Here is a 10,118-nt window from a genome sequence, read left to right on the forward strand (position 1 = left end):
GAAGCTTGCCAACAATAGAAACATGACGAGAAATATATTTCATCGGGAAAGTTTCTCAGAATTTTATTTCTTAACTACAGAAACTACAGTAATGAAGTAATTCAGACTTAATGAATAATAACAGCTACTTCCTATTTATTATGTTCAATTATTTAGCTTTTAATTGTTGGTGTAAACAAATGTTTAAACTAATGTTGTAAACATTAACACAAACGTACACATACTATAAACTTCTTTTTTTTTCTTTCGTTGTTTCACCTTCATTTACTCCGTCCCCCGGAGCCGGAACGAGCATCTAAGCTTAACTCAGCACCGGGGGGTGCCTTCGCCTCAAACTACCTTGGCAGAACACAAGGTCCCGCCCAGGTAGCCGGGATTTGGTCTTGCAGTACATGCCAGGACTGTAAAGGGGTCCTCTCACCGAGACTCCAGTCTTAATGCCGTGCCTCTAATGGGGAATTCCCAAGGGGATCCCCCTCCGGGACTACGGTCTTACATTCCCTCCCCCAGAGGCGCTGCGAAGGAGTCTCCGTTCAGTTATTGATGGTGGAACGCCGAAGCCTCCCACCCCTCCTGGACGGGGCTGTCCTTCACAGACACCCATCAGCACTGAGCAGACGCCGCATCTTCATGTCGCAGGTGAAGCCTTTCATCCCCTACCCCCCGGATGCATGTCCATGCAACCAACAGGAAGGACACCGATCCTCTCGCCGGCAGTTCTTCCGTAGACGATCGGTCTCACCACAGGTGAAACAGTGGCCACTACGATCTGGTCCAGTACACGAATTGGCCATGTAGTCTGGCTTCCAGCAGCAAAAACGAAGTTCGTCAAATGAACGTCTCATCAACCTACAAGCCACTTATCCGACACGGATACGTCTATCAGCCAATAATTTATCCGCAAGGATGGGTGGAACAGCCACAATGACCACCTGCGTCGAACCATAGGCCATGGACATAACTTCGATCGACACTGACTCCACTGTGATCTTCCGAAACTCCGTAATAAACTCATCTTCAGTAGTGAGTACATCTACATCTTTAATAAAGACTTGGACCCTCCCACCAATCCTCCCTGTCAGAGCCGTAGTGGTGCCCTCAACCTTCGCTGAAATATCCTTGCTTATCCGTTTCGCAGCACCACTATCGTCCCGCACCCGGATATGGTGCTCCGCATGTAAGTGGTGGACCCTTACGCGCTGAGAGGTCCTCGACTTCACCTGGCGATACAGCTCCTTTCACTAAGTGGTAAGAGGTCAGCGTAAGTTTTCCCCTCCGCTTTGACTACCACTGTCGTAGTCGGCGGGTCTACCGGCCGTTTCCAGCCGACATCCTTCTGCATCAACACTAACAGATGCACAAAGTGTTTCTTCCCGACCCGTCGACTGAAATATTCAACTTCGCGGCGCAATAGTTGCCCAACTCGCCCCAGTGGTCCTGAAAAACACACCGCCCGACTGTGCCCATCCTTCATTACCAAAAGAACCGACCGGTAGACGATAAAGCCGCACCACTCGACAGGCCATCCACCCAATCCCAGCTCGCCCATCAGACAGAAGTTTGTCCGCTAGGATTGGTCGTACTGCCAGTGAACCACCTGAGTGGAGCGGTAAACCGGCAAGACACTTATGGTCTTGCAAAACTCCAAAAGAAACTCGTCCTGTGACGTGAGGGCAGCTACATCCTTAACCAGGATGTGGGTTCTTCTACTACCCCTACCAGCTAGAGCCGTAGTAGCATCCTCCACCTTTTCGGCAATATCCTTGATGAATTGGTCCGCCTCGCCACTGTCCGCTCTAACCTGTAGGTGGCGGTCCTCCCCTTGGCCCTGCTGGACGGAGAAGACACCGGTTTCTCCTTGTGAAACTGCCCCTTTCACCTAGCAGAGAAGATCTACAAAGGTCCACCTCTTCGCCTTGACAGCAACTATAATAGTCGGTGGACCCGCGGATCGCTTCTTACCTGCCAGCATCGATGATGGTCCGCCTCACCACTGTCCGCCCTAACCTGTAGGTGAAGGTCCTCCTCTTGGCCCTGCCGGACGGAGAGGAAACCGGTTTCTCCTGGTGAAACTGCCCCTTTCACCGAGCAGAGAAGATCTGCAAAGGTCCACCTTTTCGCCTTGACAGCAACTATAATAGTCGGTGGACCCGCGGATCGCTTCTTACCTGCCAGCACCGTTGATGGAGATGCCTGTTTCAAATGAAGGAGAAGACGTTTCCCCATCCTTCTCCCTGCGTACTCCAAGGACCGCCGTAAGACTTGTCTGACCCGGTCTTGTGTTGTCAGCAGTTGGATAAAAGCACACCTGTTGATCTTGTCCATTCTCTAACACCCGTGTGATGGACCTGCAAATAGCAGAAGCCACCCCTCTGTCCCCCACTGCAGAATAAATGACCAGAGCGTAATCGGTCCGCCCAAGTGCGACCTCACAGCTGCTATCCTCTTCGGAAAGGTCTCAAGTAGTTGGTTGCAAAAGGAGGAACTGGCTAGGCTTCAACTGCCAGCAGAGGCCAAGTCCCTAAGCCAAGGGCCTTCCGAAGGACCGTCATGTACTTGAAATACTCAGTTCCAACCGCCATGTCAAACAAAGGTAGAGGACTGGAAGATGTCCTCGTGCCAGCCCCTAAGGACTAGCTGTTCAAAATCGGCATCAGAGACCACATCTTCGACCACCCGCCGCAGCTCCTCAAGCGAGCAAGTACTACTTTCTCGTCCCAATTTCCCATCCGGAGTTTGAGTTGCCTCATTAGATACAATTTGGTAAGTCTGCGTGGCTTCGTCCTTCACACTTGGCAGTAAATGTTATTGCCCCTGAAGTCCCTCTTCTAGCCGGCTTAAAACTTTCTCAAACGACTCCAACATACGAACGCTGCCGTCCATGTCTCCAGAGCACTCCTTAATCTCGATCTTAGCTGTCGAGTGTTATCGGATCAACACATCCAGGTCCCTCACACTACCAAAGAGAAGTCTCATACTGAGGAAACACAACACTTCTTCTCACAACACTTCTTCTGTTTCACAAGAGCTGACTCTGTATTTACTACAAGCCGTTGTCCTGCAGATCCTTCTTCCCCCATAGCGGAAACGTCCATCGACGACTCGTATCTCTCCAAGTCAGAGGCTTCCTCCGCCGAATATAGGGAACTCCAACCGGTCAGGAAAACCACACAGACGACGCTTCCCTCCATGCTTAATCGATCCCTGTCCATCATCTTTGTTGTCACCCGACCTTATCCGAAGAGTTGGAAAATCTATTTCGTAGTTCCTAGCGGACGAACCAAACGCGCTAACAACCCACTCTGGTGTCTCTCCTGTTTTCTTCGACTTATTTGTTGAAAGCAAGCGACCGACCGAATCTTCACTATAACCATCCTTTCAATACTCTTACTTCCACTGCTGACAGTGCTCACCACCACCTCAGATAGAAATTCCTGCACGGTGACCCCAGATCCTCTCAGCCTGCATGATCTCCGACCCGTAATAGCAGAAAACCCCTCCTCATCGATCGGAACATCGCCCTAATGTCCGCCTGGACCTGCCATATCAATTAATTGTAATCCAAATATATATAACTAGCTGTACCCACCACGCTTCGCTGTGGCACATTGTGGTTGCATGGATGAGAAATGAGAAACAAAACAAAGCATACGTTTCATAGAAGTTTAATTTTGCAATACTTGTGGATATACAATATTTTTTGTTTTTTCACTGTCTGCGTAGATATAAAGGCTATCTAGTTTGCCGACTCGGGAACACGCACATACAGTTGTCCATGTGAGAAGCAATCCGCATCTAAATCTAAACCACACAATTCTAAAGATTGACCTTGAGCTTTATTAATTGGGTATTATTCCGCAACAGGATAATTGGCACACCTATTTTCAGTTTTAATATGTGTGGTGGCATCCCTGGCAGATCAAGTGAGTTTAAAAATTCCGTTAGATAATTAACTACTTCATCTGTTTCCACAACGGTGTCTATCGACTTATATGTAATTTCCTCACTTTGAATGCTGGATTGAATAACATTATTAAGTTGATAGACATCTTTATTCTTTGCGGCAAGGATAGCTCGTTCACTGAGCCAATCGTGATTTCTATGATTAATTTGAATATCAGGAAATACTTTTTCGATCAGTTCTTCTTTCGATGTTACTAAATTACAAAAATTATCAGGAAATGATAGACGTCTCATCGACTGGCAGCTGTCCGTTTCCAATGTCAAGTAACTGTCGTGAGAATACCTCAGCTGATGGATCATTCTGCAACTGGACACGCATATTCGTAGTCAACTGCAATATACGTACGTGTCGCCACAGTGTTGAATATTTCAGCCAAGCATTTATTTCGTCTGCTGGTGTCGATCGAGAAATTACAGGCAATGTTTGCCTAAAATCTCCTGCGAGCAATATCAAAACATTCCCGAATGGTTGAACGTTTCAACGCAAATCTCGTAACGATCGATCAAGAGCTTTAAGCGATTTTTTATGTGCCATCGTGCATTCATCCCAAACAATGAGTTTACATTTTTGTAATACTTTTCCCATACAGGATGCTTTGGAAATATTGTACGTGGGAGTCTCGATGATTTGCATGTTTAATGGCAACTTCAGAGCTGAATGCGCAGTCCTTCCACCTGGTAACAATGTCGCAGCTATTCCAGACGAAGCAAGAGCTAAGGCTATGTCATTTTTTGATCGAACCGTTGCTAGAATCAATCTAATGAGGAATGTTTTTCCAGTTCCTCCTGTCGCATCCAAGAAGAAGGTCCCCCCAACTCTGTCATTTATCATTTGCATTATGTGATCATAAATGCCTTTCTGTTCACGCGTTAATTTGGGAATGTTTGATTGGGCATATGACTGAAGATCACCAATGTTGTAACTCTGTTCACGGCGTAAATCCACATCAAATGAAGCAATCGCAGCTCGGGTGGGTGCTGGCATTCCCAATTGACTAAGAACTTTATTTGCATTGGCCAAGCACTTGTCTTCAATATTTCTCAATGCTTCCTTGTAAATGCCTTCTGTAATTTCAGACAAAAGTGAATATTTAACCTAACAAAGGATTTTTTGGTCATTATGTAGGGATATTATTTTCTGTATATTTGGTTATTTCGACTTTTTTTTGCATAGTCTTAAGTCTATCTGGGCTACAAGAAAGTTGGGTGTTTTCATTTATTTACTATAAGTCATCCTTCTTGGTGGCTTTTCTTTTTGTTTTGGTGTTTTTTTTTTAAAGAAAATACTGATGTTTTAGCTGTTAAATATAATTCACAGAAATTTGTTACTTAATCATTTGTGATATTGGTTACATTGGCAACGGCCATACAGGCTCTTTGTGATTGGTCGTTGTGTTTTGAGAGAGGCCATTTTGCATTGATCTGATTGGTTTTCGTTTGTTTACATTTCCATCTGATTTATTAGCCTCTTATTTATTAAAAAACTGTACAAATTAAAAATAGATAGATAGATTTATTAAAAATAGATGAAAACAATCTATGATGCGGGTTATATATTGTGCTAAAATTTGAGCTCAATCGGTGCAGAACATTTTGAGTTTTTGAAGCGTACGCAAACGAACTTAACTTATATATATATATATATATATATAGAAGTAATTTATACAAGTTATAAAAAATAATATAAATAAAATTATTCTCATAAAATTCGACTTAACAGACCACATAAGCCGAAGGTAAACAGAGATCTAACCTGTCTTTGATGAAATCAATACTGTGTAACAATGCAAACAGTACTTGGTTGCAATAGGTAAACACCAGTAAAAACAAAACGAACGGATAAAAAGAAAACAACAGTAAATTAAAAAAAAAAAACAATAATAAACAACAGAAAAACGAAAAACAACTAAATAACAACACAAAACCCTAGTAAAAACTTCAAAATACGGAGCAAGATAAAAACACGTGCAAACGTATTCACAGCTGATCTCAACCTTACTAAAATAGATTTTTTTTAACCTCCGGGACCACCGTTAGGTATTACTTCAGAGGATGAGATGAATGATAATGTAGCGTGTGAAAATGCCATGCCTAACCGGGATTCGTACTTGCTTCGGCAGTACATATACTAAAGTAGATTAAAGTTATGTATCGTCACTGAATAGTATTTAACCCTTGAAATTAAGAAGAAACTGTTTTTGCACCAAGCGGTTAGTAGCATTATTAACTGTTATGAAATACTGCTAAAAACTAATTTTACTGTTTTACTCCGAAATCCAGGTCTCGTCATGTACGCAACATTCCGTTACTATTAACGATCATATAAAGTAAAAGTAAATGTTCCTAATTCTTATAGTCGATCAATAAATAATTGAACTTTACAAAATATTACATAAGTAATAATTATTACTTGATGGACTCAAGTATGGAATTTATGATCCTGCTTGTCCCCCTTTTTTTATTAATCTTCCACTTTCAGAATAATATACTACTGTATTTTTTAATTTTTTTATAAAATTTGTTTTTTTTCGTGTGAATTTTTTTCTTCGTTGTGTTAATTATTATTTATTCATTACTATTAAAAATTTTATTTGCTATTAAAGATATTTTAGTTATTCATACGTTGTAATCAATTTATGGTTACAATGGATAAGATAATTATTTACGTAAGCAAATAAATTGTATACTGGAAAAACCACATTACGTTATAAATATAACACAAATTATGCTAATCTCGTTTGTAGACAAATAAAATGTTGTTAGATAAAGTAAGACTGTTGCGGTTTCTCTGTGATATGGAATTAACAACTCAATCTAGCCCTTTTGCTTACGTGAGCTTCCTTACGGAGAACTGCGCGCACAGTGAAAATAGTCTAGCGGTCATATTCCTGTTTAGATATTTTTTATCCAATCTTTGATGTTTATTACCTAATTTCTTAGGAACACTTTTTATTTAAGTCGCTTTTGACTGTTATCGTTGATGCGACTATAAACAAACAAAAAAAAAGGAAAAAAGAATTTGAACGCGTTTTTTCAATTAGGATGTTCATTTTTATGTAAAACGTCACTAGTTTAAAAAAACAATTAGGATTTTATGCTTTGTTTCCAATACAGATTTACACTAGGGTTAGTGAACAGCTGATATTTACGGGTTGATCTGTTATAATAGAGTAAATAATTTGATGACGAGAGTACAAATAAAATAATTTTACCATTTAACTATTAGAAGTGGATAACATAAAATCATATTATATAATCTTTTTCATAATTTTTCTTTTTTTTTGTATCGTCATTGCATTATACAATGATATTTATTCTTTTTCTGTTCTTCACAAAACATCTTCAATCATTTTGAGATTACTAAGTACTTCGTCAGTTCTGGACCGAACTGTACTACCACGATTAAGTAATAGGCCAATGCGCTGATAAAATGAAAAATAGAAATAAAGAAAAGTTAGCAGTAAATCAATTTCATTATGTATTTTATCTCTTTGAGGCCATCTGAAGCTAAGTTGAGGTAGTTAAACTAAAATGGAACCGTAGAATGTTTTGCTGATACTCTATATTAATTTCGTTTACTTCTTCTAAAGGATAAAAAAATACATAATTATTTGTATTTTAAAAAATTCTTGATATTAATACAAAAGACTTAAATTTTATAACCTATTACTAACGAATAGATAATTTTTAAAAATCAAAGAATAATTTATCCTGTCATAAAATTAGTTTCCATTCTCTATCAGCTTCTCGGATATTGGTTTATTGTTTTTTTATTTTTTTTTATTTTACTTCATTTGAATGTGAAGAGTTCTTTATATTTTACTTTGTTCTTATAAATATTCAGCTGAACCTACACGTTGTTATTTTTACAATATTTTCATAAAATAATCTTTTAAGTTAATTCTAAGGTACGAAATTTATTACAATAATTAGCGCTGATTTATTTTAAAGTTAATAAAATTATCTTTGTTAGTTGTTGAAAAATTCGTGAGTTTAGACAATGTTTTGTATGAGCACTGTTTAAAACTGATGGCGATCAGTAAAACAATATAATATAATTGTAATGTGATAAATGTAGTAAACTTTACAATTTAATACAGTAAACTTCGGATAATAGGATACCTGATATTCGGGGCAGCCGTGTAAATAGGGCAGTTTAAAAAACAGAAGCGTATCGGTAAAATTTGTCCGGTTTAACAGCTCAAATTGACATTTATTAGGTCCAATAATTCGTATGTTTATTTATTTTTTCGTAAAATAACAGAATTCTATTATCTATGTATTATAATTTTTCAATCATGGCACTTGGTACATGAGATTATTTATGTATAAATAAAGCAAATCAAAATTCAACCTTAACCACAATTCATCTGTGCTTTTTCAAGTATTTTCGGTCATTCGACCATCATCAGGAAAAATTCTACTTCAGTTTAAAAATATTAAAATAATTAGATTAATAAGTTAAAAAAATATTAAAATCATAACAACCGGTCGTCATAGTATAAAAGTTCTTACGCCCGTTACGTAAGATAGTCGCAGTTATTGTGAATGTTAATGGTTAGAGTGAAAAACAGATTAGGTATCTTGATAATTTTAATTATTTGTATGAATAAAATATCATCCTGGAATTTATTTTGTTCGTTGATTAATTTTTTGTTATGATAATATATATTACATTTTTCAAGGCTGGTTTTATAAAAATTGTTAGAAATATCTAATATTTTAATAAAATTATCAGGATTATAATTATGTTTTTTCTGTAATATATGTTTAGCGTAATTTGATTTATCTAAATGGCCTTTCTTTGTGTTATTAATATTTTCTTTGGCTGTAATTGAAAAAGAACGGTTGGTCATACCTATTTATTCTAAATGAATGGCAGTCCTCGCATTTTAAGCTATATACTCCATATCTGTCTAAGTTATTTATATTTTAGGAGTTTGCTACTTTAGTATGATTATAATTACTTATAAAATTTATTATTTTGTTATTAACTTAGTGGTGTATGTTTGTTTTTAGATTATAGGTATTATATATTTTATTAAATTATTTATAAAATGGATTGAATTCTATTTTTACATAAGATTTTTCTAAATCTTTTGAAATAGTATTATGTATATTCTATTTTAATTTTAAAGTATAATTTATTGTTTAGTTCTTCAACGTATCCATTTAATGTTGCTATATTCTTTATAATGTATATTTCCGTATTTATTTTTAATTTATTGTGTTTAAGATATTTAACAGCTCTATATATTAAGGAGTTAAAAGCTGCCATTTTTTCCATGGATTTGATGAATTAGCGTGTATTATAGTAGTATGTTGTGTTGGTTTTCTTTATATTTTTATTTCTAAATTATTATTTTTTAAATTTTTTTCAATGGTCAATCTAAAAAAATTAATACTATTATTTTTATTTTTTTTTTTATCTGAAATTTTACGGGCATCGACTGCTAAGGTCATTAGCCCTCGTCACATTCTTTAAAAGAAATTATTATCTCCATCAGGATCGTCATATGTAAGGGTGTAAAGGGCCCTTACATTTTATTTAAAAACACAAACTTCACAATAAACATTAAAACATAAAAGACAAGGACAATCACAAACACTTACGGGGTGTAAAGGGCCCCAATATTAAAATTTGAGATAGGTTCTCAAAAGACCATGAACTTAAAATTAAAATTAATCTTATCAATACCATATCTTTCTTCCTTTTTTTTTTCTACGAAGTCTCATTTATAGTTTGTTTAAGCACCCTCGGGGCGACCAGAACCGCCGTTGGGCAGCATATCAGTCGTGCCAGGGTGCCGTGGCAGTTGAATCCTTCTTAAATCAGGCCATAGGCATGCACGGCGTACACCCATAGACTCGCGCCCTGAATCCACCCTTGAGGGTCCCCCATGCCATCATCGGACACACCCCGACTCACTGCTCTTGAATGCAGGTGAGCCAAAATGGCCTAGGCAAGAGCCCTATAGTGACCTCCCGTCACTATACGTGCCACGCTTCGAGACTCCCTTATATGTATATATAAAACTACCGCTTAGAGAATCTTTTACCACAGCTTTAAACTTCCATTTTATAGACTTTTAAGAAGTCCACTGGCGTGTAAAAATGCAACTATATTTTCTTCATTTCCATTATCCAGATCAGCA

Source organism: Lycorma delicatula, chromosome 1, assembly GCF_047948215.1.
Source record: "Lycorma delicatula isolate Av1 chromosome 1, ASM4794821v1, whole genome shotgun sequence".
NCBI classification, from domain to species: domain Eukaryota; kingdom Metazoa; phylum Arthropoda; class Insecta; order Hemiptera; family Fulgoridae; genus Lycorma; species Lycorma delicatula.